This window comes from Ambystoma mexicanum, chromosome 2p (assembly GCF_040938575.1).
Source record: "Ambystoma mexicanum isolate Mex_15411 chromosome 2p, UKY_AmexF1_1, whole genome shotgun sequence".
In the NCBI taxonomy this organism is placed as follows: domain Eukaryota; kingdom Metazoa; phylum Chordata; class Amphibia; order Caudata; family Ambystomatidae; genus Ambystoma; species Ambystoma mexicanum.
This window is the reverse complement of record NC_090923.1, coordinates 1,357,541,051-1,357,555,357: the sequence shown is the minus strand read 5'-3', so window position 1 is coordinate 1,357,555,357 and position 14,307 is coordinate 1,357,541,051. Positions and strand designations below refer to the sequence as shown.

General features: G+C 48.2%; 1 protein-coding gene and 1 long non-coding RNA gene across 2 annotated transcripts in view; one reads left to right on the top strand and one right to left on the bottom strand.

Moving 5' to 3' along the window:
- LOC138567485 (uncharacterized) overlaps positions 1-6,623 on the top strand; it is a 41,389-nt gene extending 34,766 nt beyond the window's left edge. Inside the window, exon 5 of the long non-coding RNA XR_011302224.1 lies at positions 5,541-6,623. This is a non-coding gene — a long non-coding RNA (uncharacterized lncRNA). The remainder of the gene's footprint in view (positions 1-5,540) is intronic.
- Positions 1-14,307, bottom strand: part of PEMT (phosphatidylethanolamine N-methyltransferase) — a 1,987,238-nt gene that overhangs the window by 1,506,903 nt on the left and 466,028 nt on the right. The gene's annotated exons all lie outside the window — the stretch shown is intronic.

Below are 14,307 nucleotides of genomic sequence, written 5' to 3'. Positions count from 1 at the left end.
AGTAATCTTTTTATAACACCTTGTAATGAAGTGACTCCTGGAGGGAGCAGGTACGTTCTGACGGGGTTCCTTTATTAAGATGCAGGTTACACGAGGTCAGGAACAAGACAGGTACATATCAGGGTAAGAGGGTACATGACATGAGCCCACTGGCTCCCACCACCCAGGCTCTATGTGCAGCACCCATGTTTGCTGAGAATGACCAAGTGCCAAAGCGGACCCCGAGCCCAACAGTATGAAAAGGCTACCGTTGCAGCACAAGCCAATGGGGTGTACACCCTCAGCAGACACTACTCCCACCTTGTTGAGGCCGTATGCATTGGCCTGCAATCGATCATACCCTTCAGTACACATGTGTAATGTCTCTGAAATTATCACCCCGCAGACCTGAGATGTGATTGGCTCTCCAGCCTGCCCGCGCTTCCCCTCCCGCCTTAAAGGGAGAGGGAGTGCGCCGGCAGGCAAAGCCGTGCAGGAAGGCATTAGGGAAAGGTCTTTGTCCCTCTCAGCAGCTCTCCTCTGCTCGTCGCTATTGGCTGCAGGCCTCACCCGTAATGCAGGTAAGCCTCAACCGGGCCTACCCTCTATGAATGTTGAGCACTGCAAGCTTTTCTTTACTACAGCTGCCACCCTCCTTATTCCTCCGAAATGCTTGCCTCAGCGCCTGCACCTGCTGTGGCACCCCCTGACCACCGTAACACCCACCTATCTAGCAAGACCACTATTCCTGCTCTAGTGGCACACCTACTTCCAAACGGGGGCAAGTACCGCCCACACATCGAACCACAACCAAGTGCCGAGCCCTGCAGCGGCATGGTTGATATATGGCAAGCGGCCCGGGACCACTAACTCACATGAACCTAAGAAAAAAGAACTGCAACATACCATTGGCTCTGGCTCCTCCTCAGACCACATTCAGGTCTGCTGCATACACTACCAAGAACACACAAACCTCTAAACTCAACGGCACAATCCCCATTACGAACAATGATGATAGGGCTAGTTCTAAAACCAACATTACTAATATGCCTGTGATATGCCTACCCTCGCTTTTTGCCAAAAGCCATGATGCCAATGCCTTCATACGTATTCATGGTGCACAAGTTAACTTATCACCAGCCACAGATATGGCCTACTTCATATTATGCAAACCCGCTTATGTTGCGACCCTACCTTCTGCCATAGTCAGTAATGCCCTTTCTACTGTCAAAACACACAATGTTAATTTTACACTTCATATACCTGCCTGTGATGTGATTATGCCTGTGCCCACTACCATAGCTAATGCAACTTCCACATCTTGCACACCTACCTGTGATGAGAGGTTCCACGTAATAATGTCGCCACAAAAATCTCGCCATGCAAAAATATTGCCGAAAAATGTCAGTTTTTTGTGGCGACATTATTGCATGGAACATACGGGGGACACCCCCGCAACCTTCAAACTTTTTTTTCTTCTTTGCCCCTGTCCCCATATATATGGTCACCCATATAATATCGCCATGACCTTTTCCCGGCGATATTATTTACGGCGACCATATATATGGGGATAATATTACCTGATACCTGATGAGACTATGGGCCTCATTACGACCCAGGCGGTAAGTTACCGCCTGGGTCGTACCCTTACCACCATGGCGGATTTACCGCCCCATTCCAAGGTGAGTGGGGCGGTAAATCCCCATTTGCCATTTACCCTTCCCCATTCCCATTTTTGCCCCATAGGGCATAATGGGAGTGGGGAAGGCGCTAATTACGCCACCGTAAATTACGGTGGCGTAATTAGCACCATGGTCCCTTAGCGCCATGGATTTTAACACCTGCAAAAAGCAGGTGTTAAACTCACCATGGCGCAAAGGGACCTCGGAATCAGGTGTTAAGGGTCGGCGCCGTTTACGGCGCCGTTAACCCCTTAATGCCTGATTCGTAATGAGGCCCAATGCCTGTGCCCATTACCATAGCTAATGCGATTTCCACATCTTGTATACCTGCCTGTGAAGAGACTATGCCTGTGCCCACTACCATAGCCAATGCGATTCCTACATGTTGTAGACCCGCATGTGATGTGACTATGCCTTTGCCCACTACCAGAGCCAGTAATGCCGTGCCCACTGCCATGGCAAATGCAATTCCTACATGTTGTAGACCTGCCTGTGATGTGACTATGCCTGTGCCTACTACCATAGCTAATGCAATTTCCACATCTTGTATACCTGCCTGTGATGTGACTATGCCTGTGTCCGCTACCATAGCTAATTCAATTTCCACATCTTGTATACCTGCCTGTGATGTGACTATGCCTGTGCCCACTACCATAGCTAATGCAATTTCCACAACTTGCATACCTGTATGTGATGTGACTATGCCTGTGCCCACTACCAGGGCCAGTAATGCCATGCACACTGCCATAGCCACCAACCTCCCCACATAGAATACGCCCTTGAAGTGCAGCCTCATGAATGCTCGGTTAATCAACGCCCAAGCCCTGGACATCCACGACCTCATCACCACCCAAAACTTGGATCTTCTCATGATAACTGAAACGTGGCTACATGAAGCCTCAGGCCCTGCCCTCTCCCTCGCTCTTCCTACAGGTTACACCATTTTGAGACAGGACAGACCCACCAAGGGAGGTGGAGTCGCCATCATAGCTCGAGACAGCCTTCCCATGAGAAAATCAGAGAAAACCATGGACAATAACAGTGATTATCTCCTTATCAAACTTGACCTCTCCCACAACGTCACCATCTCCATTCACCTCCTTTACCGACCCCCAGGCCCATTAGGAGACTTCCAATCTTCACTTACCCATCTCCTCTCAGACAATTTGAAAAAATCTACCCAAGCCATTATTCTAGGAGACCTGAACCTAGGCCTCAACGACCCTAAGGATCATGCTGCAAAGGCCATCAACACTGCCCTCTTAACACTAGGGTTCTCTAACACCATCACCAAACCCACACATTCTCTAGGTCGCACCTTGGATTGGGTAGCCCAACACAACTGCCCGGTCTCGATCACCGCCAACACACAGGCGCCATGGTCAGACCACAATGTTATTCAATTCAACATCTCCCCCACTCACAAAACTCACCACACCATGCCCACCCTACCTCCAGCGAATACCAGAAGCTCTAGTCAACTCACGGTTGATAGACTAATCCCACACCTCCAAGGCCCTGCCTTCAGGCCTCCCTTCTCCAAAGATCCTGAAATCCTAGCTTCAGCCTACAACACCGCCTTGAAGATAGCGGTTGACGCCATTCCGCCCCTCAAGGCGAGAAAAGCCAAACCCACCACACACACCGATGCTTGGTTCACTGATGACCTTCTAGAACTTCGCTCCAAAAAACGTACTGCTCTTTCCCAATGGCAAACCACTCAGTCAGAAGCAGCCAAACAGAATTTTCAACTCCAATCCAAAATCTCAACAAAAAAAAAGCAATCACACAGGCCAAGGCCACATCCTTCAAAGCAAGGATATCAAATGCTAAATCCAATACCAAAGAAATCTTCTCCATCTTTGGTGATGTTTTGAGGGTGGGTGGAAGGTGCTTCAAGGTCTGTAAAGACAAAACCTGGTGCGAAGAAATCCAAGCAGCTATGCTGAAGAAACTGGACACTCTCCAAGCTAAAATCAAATCTACTCAACAAACCCTCAGTAACCATTCATTCACTGAACTTCCTCCAACTAGGGAGGCCGCTCCCATTTTTTCCTTCAAAGAAATTGAGGAGCAAGATATATTAAACATGTGTAAAGTGTAAAGGAGACAGCTGCATGGCGTCTATCATCAAGGAATGCACCAATACCCTCACCCCCTTCCTGACAGCCTTTGTGAACGCTTCCATCTCCACCTGAAAAGTTCCCAGCTGCCTCAAAGAAGCTTGGGTCCACCCGCGTCTGAAAAAACCTACCATGGATCCCCAGTCACCCAATAACTACAGACCCATCCGGACAGTTCCATTCTTGCTTAAAATATTGGACAAAGTTGCTTATTCGCAAATCCAACTCTTCATTGAAAATTGAATAAATTCTTGGACTGTGACAATCCGGGTTCCGCCCATGCCACGGCACTGAGACAGCATTACTTGATCTCAAAAATCTAATGGATGAAGCGAGAGACGCAGGCAACCCTGCACTTCTCTTACTCTTAGACCTCTTGTCGAACAAAATGCCCTCTGCTCATCACCACAGCAAACTTCTCACAAAACGTCACCGCCTGGATCACATCATTTCTACAAAGGAGATCCATGCAAGTCTTCTCTAACCTAGCATCCGCTTGCCCCACACTCATCTCTTGCGGTGTACCTCAAGATCATACATCTCACCCACACTCTACAACATTTTCACAAGGCCCCTCTTCTACATACTAGACGCACTTGGGATCTCATACACGAACTACACGGATGACACACAGATCCTCCTTCCACTGACAGGGGACCATGAATCCGACGCCAAAAGCCTAAACACCATCTATGAGACTATCCAAGCCTGGATGACCTTCAACGGTCTTTGTCTCAAAAGTAATAAAACAGAGCTCCTCATAATTGGGTCCTCGGAAACCCTCAAGAACCTCGACCCCAAATTCAGTCATTTCTCTATTGATAATAACCTAATCCCAGTTTCAGACTCAGTCAAAATTCTAGGAGAATACCTAGACTCCAAGCTATCTATGACTAAGCAAGTCAATGCCATTGCATCGGCCGCCGCCTACCATGCTAAACTACTGAATGCAGTCAGACCATTCTTATCCAAAGAAAACTGCCTGACCATCGCCAGAGTCATTAGAGGGTCAATACTTGATTATTGCAGTGCCCTATTCCTGGGCACGTCAGCCAGAAACATCAAAAAGCTGCAGGTTATTCAAAATTTCGCACTACGTGCAGCACTTGGAATACCCAAAAAGGAACTCATCACTGCAGCCAGGAAACAGGCACACTGGTTACCCATTAAACAGCGCATCCTCTTCAAGACCCTCGCACTTACCCACAAATGTGTCCTCCAAACCCCCCCCCCATTACCTGAATCAAAAAATACTCCAACCCACGTCCACCAGACCTACCAGGACTCCTTACTCTAACATGCTACCACTGCCCAGAATCAAGAGAGTCAGAGCAGGAGGAACCAGCTTCCCATACCTCGCAGCCCAGCATTGGAACGCCCTCCCCTAAGCACTCAGGGGAGAAAACTCACACACAGCCTTCCGCAAAGCAGTAAAGACCTTACTCTTTCCCTAAACATTTCTCTGTCAGCACTCAGATGCCAAATACTCTGTTTACAATGTACATCTACTGTTTTACAAAATGCACTCTGTATGTATGTAGCTAATCTCGTTTGATTCCAACAGCGTCTGTCGCCCTATGTAACTAAGCTTCTCATGTAACAGCGCCTTGATGCCCTGGCTGTTTGAGCGCTATATAAATATAAATATAAATAAATACATGTGTAGGATGTCCTTCCACCATGTAGCATGTGTGACCAGCAAGCCCACCTGCAAGTATGCATAATGACTGACAGCATGTCATTTTCTACCAAACAGGTTCACAGGGGACTCAAGAGGAGGAGGATAGCTCATCTACGACCCATGGCTAGGCCTCCAGGACTACACCATCAGCCACCACTCCAACACCACCCAGCGATGGTATGGGAAGGCAAAAGGGAAGTTATGTGACACCAGGACCCAGCAGCCCCAAACCTGCCAGCAAATCACCTGTTGGCAGTGACGGAGACACAGCAACAGACTGCACCCCTGGCACCTGCAACCGCCCCCAACAGTCAACCAATGGGGATGTGAAAGAGGATCCAGCTGCTGGCAGGGGTGCAGGAGGCACTGCGCACCCACCCATCCAACTGGCCCATCAAACCCCCTCATCATGTGAGTGGGACAGCCAGCATCATAGGCAGCATGGCCAAGTGTCAGAGGGTGACTCATACGTCCGGTCATATGGGTCACTGTGCTTCAGTCCAAGCCCTCCCCAAAACCCTTAGCCAATTCCCCATGCCACACAGGATGAAGTCATGTTGAGGAGGCTGGACGCAATGGAGCAGCACCAGGTACGGCTGGAAGCACTTGCTAACAAGCAGGCCCTACACCGCCAGGCACACTGGGGCTGAGTCCAGGGTGCCACGTGCAAGGTAGTGAGGGCAACATCTGCCACCCAGACTGTCGTTGGACAAAGGGGACGGGAATTGACAGAGGGCATCTAAGCCTTTGCTGAGGCTATGCAGGCCAGCATGTTGTTGACCATGCAACACATCTGAGGACAAGAGTCTGAGCAATCCAGCTCCATCACCCCCACAAAGGGATTACTGCCCAGCATCAAATAGTGCCACTCAGCATGCATACTAGCTTCAAAGGTGCTGGAGGAGACCAGTAAAAGAAAGAGGCCACACATGTGACTGAACATTTGTAGATAAGCACAAGGGTGTGTTGAGGATGGTGTTTTTGGGGAGGGAGGAGATCAGAGGGAGAGTGTGTTGAGGATGGTGTTGTGGGGAAGGGGGAGGTGGAGGAAGGTGTGCTGGGGATGGTTGTTCTGGGGAGAGGTAGGCAGGGTGTGTTGGGGATGGTTTTGTGGGAAGGGGTTTGCACATGTCAACATTAAATATCAGTTCACTTGAAGCAATGCTCGGACATTTCTTTTTGTGTGCATGTGTTTAATTCTTGACGTCAAAATATTTACAGTGGTGCATAGCATGTGGATATTAATGTGCTCAAAAACAATTGTCTATGAGTTTGTGACATACAATACGTTCATCCCTGCCCTATTCCCGCCCACTGCGTGGCAGTGCATCACCCACAAGCAGTGTGTTCTCCTCTTCAGGGGTTGGCATAACCACATCAGGGGGTAGAGGGACATTCCACCTGAGGCACATATTGTGCAGCATGGCACAAGCAAGCACCATTTTCCCAACCTTTTCAGGCCTATGCATTAATGCCCCTCCAGTGCAGTGTAGGTACAGGAAACAGGCCTTCAATATCTGTGGATCCCGCATAGGTGTCATGAGCAATGGTAGCTGGGGGTACCCAGAGTAACCTGCAAGGTGTGAAGAATCCTGCGAATCCCTCACCAAAACCCTGCCTAAAGTCTCCTCCCAGGTGACCAGGAGAGAGCAGACTCTTCCTGAACTCAATCCTGGGGGTGGTGTACTGTGATAGGATCACCTGGGTAGAGACAGGGCCAATGGTAGGGGGTAGAATCCGTGGGATGAGACACAGTATTCTTCCCCTAAAAGGGATTCCCTTACCATCATGCCAGAAGAAGTTTATAACATCTAAACCTATTACATCAAAAGAACACGTCTTTTGTATCCCTAAAACCAAATGTCCTCCACAATATCAAAGGTGCACTACTAGGAATAATGTATATACTGCCTAACCAACATCTTCTTCCTCTAATAAAGTTAAAACCTACAATCCCTCTTTTGAAAATACTATAAGGGAATTAAATCTGCCCTTAATTCTGTAAAAGAAGTAGAAAAACTAAAGTGTCGCAGAAACCCCTAGGGACTGGCACAAAGAAGAGGGCTGCAGATGCATGTAGAAGTGAAGGATAGGCAAGCCGACCCAACAGTCTTTGCCCGGGTCAGGCAATTAGCAATAAGGGCCTGCACCTGAAATTAATTGCCCCCACCTAAGGAGCATAAAAGGCTGCAGCAGGAGGGGGAAGTAGAACGGAGCTGGAGCAGGTACCGGAAGGCTGGTAGCAGTAGCAGAAGGAGAAGACTACGGGGCTGGCAGTTCATGAGGAAATGTGTTCACTTAAAAGATGCCAGGGAAAGAGAAAAGCAGATTCCACCTGCAAGTCTTGAGAAGAGTGTTCACAAACCCTGCTTTCTCGTGGATGCACTGAGAGAGATATATGATGAGCTTTAAAGTCTTCCCAGCTGCGCCTAGTGACTGTGAATGCAGAGCCAACATCGTTGTGCTACGCGAGGCCTGTGTACTGAAGCAAGCCGAGGGACAGGGGAGGGAAGGAGACTCCCAGTGGTTAAGACCAGAGCAAAGACACTTGTGCTGCCGAGGGGTGTGGGTCCCAAGAGTGCCTAAAGAAGTAGTGGTCGGGAAGTGAAAGCAGCCCGCAAGCGTAGTGTTCCTGGAGCCGGTGAGTGAAACTCTGTATGCAGGTTAACTTTTTGAAAACCTTGCCAGTAACTGTTACCAGCTTAATAATATCTTGCGTAAGCATGGGAACAAGTTGATCATCACTGTGAGGAGGCAGGCTAACAATAAGAATGCATCATACAAACTCCTAATGCAATTTGGAGTGATTGCGTATAAATGGAATCTTTCATTTTTCATTGTTGAACTGTTGAAACGTTGCCAGAGTGGTTGCGAGTCTCCAACTAAGGGGGGGACGCTTTCCAGATCACTCTGAAACCTAAAGCTGACTTTTGCAATTTGTTCCAAGGTATATTCCATTAAACAGAGGTCGCACGAGAACAATTGTGATTTCCAACTGGAGGCAGAGAGTAACTCTGTGATGATAAAGGGAAATACAATTTCTTACAAGTCTTTAAAGTTGAAAATCCTCCTCCAAAATTGGTTGCATCTACCTAAATCTTTTTCTGTATTGAGAAGAGAAGAGCAAGCATTGCCCAAGCCAGTGGGTGAATCCTTCATATAGAGGAAACTGCCCTGTTAAGAACTATTCACCCTCATTCTGAGAATGGTGAAGTTGTTAAAGGTCCAGTGTCCTCTGATACAAAAGTGACATTGGTATCCTTAGCTGGAAGTGTGTTAATAGGGTAGCTATTGGAACCATGAAGGTGTGAATGAAGCTGGGGAAGGGAGCCCCGTGCTTGTAAGAAGATGAATTCAACACCCTGTAATGCTGAGACTGTTGAAGTTAAAAGAGGAGCAGTCTGGAAGCAGAGGCAGATTACATTGGTGGTAATAAGACAGAAGAAGCAAAGAGGCTGTCCTTTTCTCATAGCCCAGGAAAGAAGAGTGCCATGCCTACATGCGGAGGTTCGAGAGTCCTGTCTTTAAACACTGTATGATTCAAGAGTATCAAGTTGGAGTAGACCTAACAGAACTGTGGTTGTATAATACAGTAAGTGCATCTTACCCTAAAGATGTATCCCCAACACACACCTCAGCTACTGACTCTCCCTCCGAGGCAGCCCTCTCTAACCTTCACCTTTCCATCTCCAATACTCTTGGCAGCCTTGCCCCTGTCATGAGGATGTACTTGAAGCCTGCCTCCAGGCCAACAGCTGGAATGATTCTGATCTAGCCTCTCAGAAACACAAGTGCAGAGTTGCTGTACAGAAGTGGCAGACTTCAAGCGCATACACTGACAAACTGGCCTGTCACCTGCTCCAAAGGCAGTACTATCTCTCCATATGCTCCACGAAGAGGGCCCACATCCAAGCTTGCATCTCTGGGGCCACCAACAAAACAGCTGAACTATTCAAAATCTGCAAGGAACTAGCCATCCTACCGCAGTTTCCACCTCTCCTCCTTCATCCCAGGCTCTCTGTTCTGCACTGGCCTCCCATTTCACAACTAAAACACAGGACATCCTGTCCTCACTTTTCTCTACCTCCCTCCCTACCCCGCCTTCCTTCGGGCTTCCCTTGGCTGCTCACTCTCCCGTCCCCATACTCTCCTCCTTCTTGCCCATAGCACCAGATGAGGTCTCTAAAGCTGTCCGCTCTATGAAAGTCTCCTCCAGACAGGTGCCCCCCTGCTCCTCTGAAACTATCAAGGACAACATCTCTTAACTCGCTCCTGCCTTGGCCAACTTCTGTAACCATTTATTTGCCACTGGCTCCTTCTCACCGTCCCTCAAGCACACCCTTGTGTACCCTCTCCTAAAAAACTCTGCTGATCCCTTCTGCCCGGCTATCACCCTACTCTTGGTTAGCTATCTCCCAACTGACCCTACACACTGAATCTGTTTGCTGTCCCCGTGACCACCAGTCTGGCTTCAGAGCATCCACAGGAATGGAAACTGCTCTCCTGAACACCTGTGGAGACCTGCTCTCAAACCTTGACTCCAACTCTCCTTCTGCTATTATCCTGCTGGATTTCTACTCTGCCTTTGACATGGTCAACAATGCCACCCTCATAAAATGCTTTATGTCACCCTTGGTATCACAGACCTGGCACTGGATTGGTTATCCTCTTTCCTTTCTAATCGACCGTCCCAGGTGCAACTTTCCTCCTTTCCATCTCACTCTCTACCAGCAGCGGCCCTCAGGGCTCTATCCTATCGGCGTTGCTTTTCAACATCTACCTTGCCTCTCTTGCCCACCTGATCTCCTCCTTCTCTTCTCATTTCTACTGTTATGTTGATGACCCTGAGCTCTCCTTCAAGATTCCCACCTCTACCTCCTATCTGGTCCCTGATTGTCTGACTGCTATTCAGGCATGGTGCAAGGCTAATCATCTCTGTCTTAATGCCAGTAAGACTATGAACCTTCACATTGGGACCCTGCTCTCTGCTTCCCTCCCAATCTCTGGCCGCCCTCCTTGGGTCCTCTCCCCTCACCATCCTGTGAGGAGGCAAAAGAGCTTGGTGTCATCTTTGATTCCTCTCTCTCCTTCACCCCTCACATCACGGGCCTTGCCAAGAAGGTTCACTTTCAGCTTCACCTCCTCAGAGGGGCATTCTCCCCTTTCTTGCCTTCCCCCAGAAACACAATGGCGCACATTATAAGTATGGTGGCACAGAAATAAGGGTGACGGTAGCAAGGTACCAGCACCCTTTCGGGACCGCCATAATACAACAATGCCGGTAGAGGCCATGGATCCCCCGGGAGGCATTAGCTGCTAGGTTTTCAGGCCCCAAACCGGCATGGTCGTTACTGGAACACTGGCACCGTTAGCAACAGTGCCGGCTCTTCAGTGTCCTATAGGACTCCACAGGAATGGGGATTTACTGTTTCCGCCACCTGCTGTAATGTCCCGGTGTCACCGGGAAGTCAGGCAAGGGAAACAGTGTTACAGGGTTTCCAGTAACAGACAGTGGGGGGTAGATCTCTCGCTTCAGCAGGTGCTTTCCTCTGGAATGGCTTCCCTGCCCCTCTCAAACGCGAGCCGGACCTCCTTGAGTTCTGGAAGCTTCTCAAGACTCTGCTCTTCTCTACTTCCTTCCCTCTTCCCCGCCCTTGCTAACACTTCCCACCTGCCGCAGCGACTGGCAGCCAGGTCACTTATGAGTCACACAGAGCACCAGGCCCTCACTGACCAGTCTACACCAGGACACCTGTAACCAGCACTGCCCTTCCGGGCCCCCTCCCTCAATAGCCTGGTTGGACGGGCATCCCTCCTGAGTCTTGTCCACCTTCGTCATCGCACTTAAACAGCGGTACAGCCCCTGCACCCGCCTGGTACTTGAGCCCCTCCAATTCCACTCAGCACTTGCCTAGCCCCTGGGCCCTTCCTCCTTCTTCCCCACACCTGCATTTTCCCCTGCCCTTATATGCCCCCCCCTGCAATTCCTTTACTGCACTTGCACAATTCGAATTTCACAAGGCCTAGTAGGACAGTTATTGTTTTTCATTTCCCCTGCCCCTCCACCCTCTTTTCATCGTGGGGCGCCTCAAAATACTTTTTTGCTGAATATTGTGCCTTACAAATAGTCAATAAATAAAATAAATAAATAAAGCTGATTGAAGTTAGTGGTAGACTGTGGAGCAAAGGAGCCTGGTCTTGCAGCAACAATAGTAGAAGGGGGTTGTCAAGAGGAAATCAACACCCTAAGAAGAAGCATCCTGACAAGCATACTAAAGACACTGCAGAGGTCAAGAATACCAATGAAGTTGTTGAAGCAGAAGTTGTTTCTTTGTTTTGTGAACTGTTGCCAAGCAATCCTGGAAGAAGGATACCTAGGATTACCATTGGTGCTGTTTTCTGAGCTGGAAGGGGAACATTTCAAGAGAAGGCGGAAGAACTGTTACCAGTGGAATCTTTGTTTGATGAACTTTTATTTCCTTTTGAAACTTACAAGAACAGGTTCAAGACTTTACTTTCCTTTTGAACATTTGTGAGAAAGGGTTATTCTTTTATTTATAATGTTTTATCTTGAATATTCTGTTGTTTAGGGTGAGTGCCAGTTTTGTTGTGCTAGGAGTCACTCCCTTAGAGTTTACATTAGGTAGGGAACTCCCTGATAGGGCAGGTCTAGTGAGGTTTAATGTGCACTGTTTACTTTTAATAAAAATGTTTGCTTTGAATAAAAACACAAGCAGTTGTCCGCCTCGCATTACTGACCCCTCACAAAGAGCAAAGGTGTCAGTCACAGAGCACTGTGGATGTGTTGCCTTTTACAACAGCATGTTGACAGTAATTCTGTGCATGCATTCGATAAGTATTATCGCGGAAACATGTCTATCACAGTACTAGCATGAAAAATCATTCAGTATTTGTATTGTCGTGTCACACCATACACCCAGCTCACAGTCAGCAGTTGTCGCTTTCAGGGTCTGTGATTGTCATGGCAGAATGCCAGGGTAACTGTTTTGGGCCTGTGTATTGCTCCCATGCATGTGCCCTGATGGTTGGTTAGTTGTACCTCACTAGGATTCTGTTGTCTGTATCTATTTCATGAGGGTGTCATATACCCGAGTACATGGCATTACTACTGCAAGTGTTAAATGTTCATGGTTTTGTGTTGTACCTTGTGGTTCAATGAATATAGATGTGAAATGTTGCATTGTGGTACCTGTAGTCATGTGTGTGTGTGCTGGTAGCCTGTTGGAGCAATGTGCATTTGCAAATTCACACAGCATTGTCCATCATGTCTAAGTCTGGTGGGCTGTGCTGTCATTTGTGTGGTGCGAGCGCAGGTTCTGCATGTACAGGGCCTTAGCACGGCATACCTTTTTCAGTTGCTTTTCTGTAGTGCTGCAAAATAAATGTGTGTGATGGCACTGGTACTCAACCACTATCCACATACGTTGGCCTCTGTGCCTTTTCATCTATCCAGGCAGTGTGCTGTTGTGCAGGACCATGGCATTGTGGGTGGAACCAGAGAAGTGGTCACAGCGGTGTGTGATAAAAAGGTCAGTATCACAGGTGACCTGGATGTTGAGGGAGTGATACTGCTTCACATTGCCTGTGGGGCCACCAACGCCACATGGGTAGAGTCCAGGGTGGGAATGACGTTGGGCATTTTGCCGACTACATAAAATCGTGACTTCATGGCATGTTCGGATGCTCCTGTGCCGGGGTGGTTGGCTGGGGCATGTATTGAGTGGGACACATGGTTCTGGAGGGCATCCAGCACCTGCATGAGCATGTTGGAAAATGTTGTCTGCGACATGCCGTTCAGTTACCAGGAATTGCATGACGGACACAAGCTTCAGCAGCAGGGTACAGCTGTTGTTATGTTTATCCTGCTCTCTAGATCATCCTGGATTAAGGTGAGCAGCTCAGCTATGGTCTCCATGTGCACCTGGTACAGGGTGACCAGCTGGTTGCCAGTCAAGGTCCAGGGTGAGGGCCTCACCCAGGGTATGGGCGCTGACCTTACATGAAGTCTCTTCCTCCTCCCCCCTGCACCCTGTGCTGATCTTCCAGCCTCTGTAGGCAAATGCACAGCATGATCAGCTGCATGTCCCAGCTCGCAATGGCTAGTGGCAGCATGGTGTTGAAAAGTGTGTTTGGGGAAGGTGCGTCACTTATGTAGCCTTCTTGAGTGGATTGGGTCGACCTGTGGCCTCATTTCTGGCACCTGTCTGCACTGCACTGTGTTTTTGGCAGAAATACTGCCAATTTTTGGCAGAATTACTGCCAATTTTTTCGGCAGTATTTTGGTGGTATTTCTACTTGCAGTACGGGGGAAATACCGTTTTGGGTTTGGGCAGTTATTCCACCGGGTGAAATATCCCAAGCGGTAATTAAGCCAGGTGTTGGCGGTAATTCTGCCAGTGGAATTAACCCCGACTCTGTATTCGTCTGTGTGGTAAAAGTGGCGGTCATTTGGTTACTGGCACTTTTACCATGTACTGCCGAACTCATAATGAGCCCCCATGACTAGATAATCGTGTACGATCTTATTATATGGGATTTATGTTTTTGTAATTATATTTTGTTCTTTGCAGTTTACTCATGTTATACAATCTTTGTATATAACTATCTGATGATTGTTCATATCATAATGAATTGTCACGAGATATTTTCCTTAGCTGAAGAATTGCTTCTCTGTATTGTATATACATGTGGTATCTTTATTACTTTTTGTTTGTATGTGTTAAAGTAGTCTGCGATTTACGATCATGTCAACCCATCAGATGCATGATGACATCATCATGTGTTCCGTAATCACATATGTTGAAACGCTTTGAATTTTCAT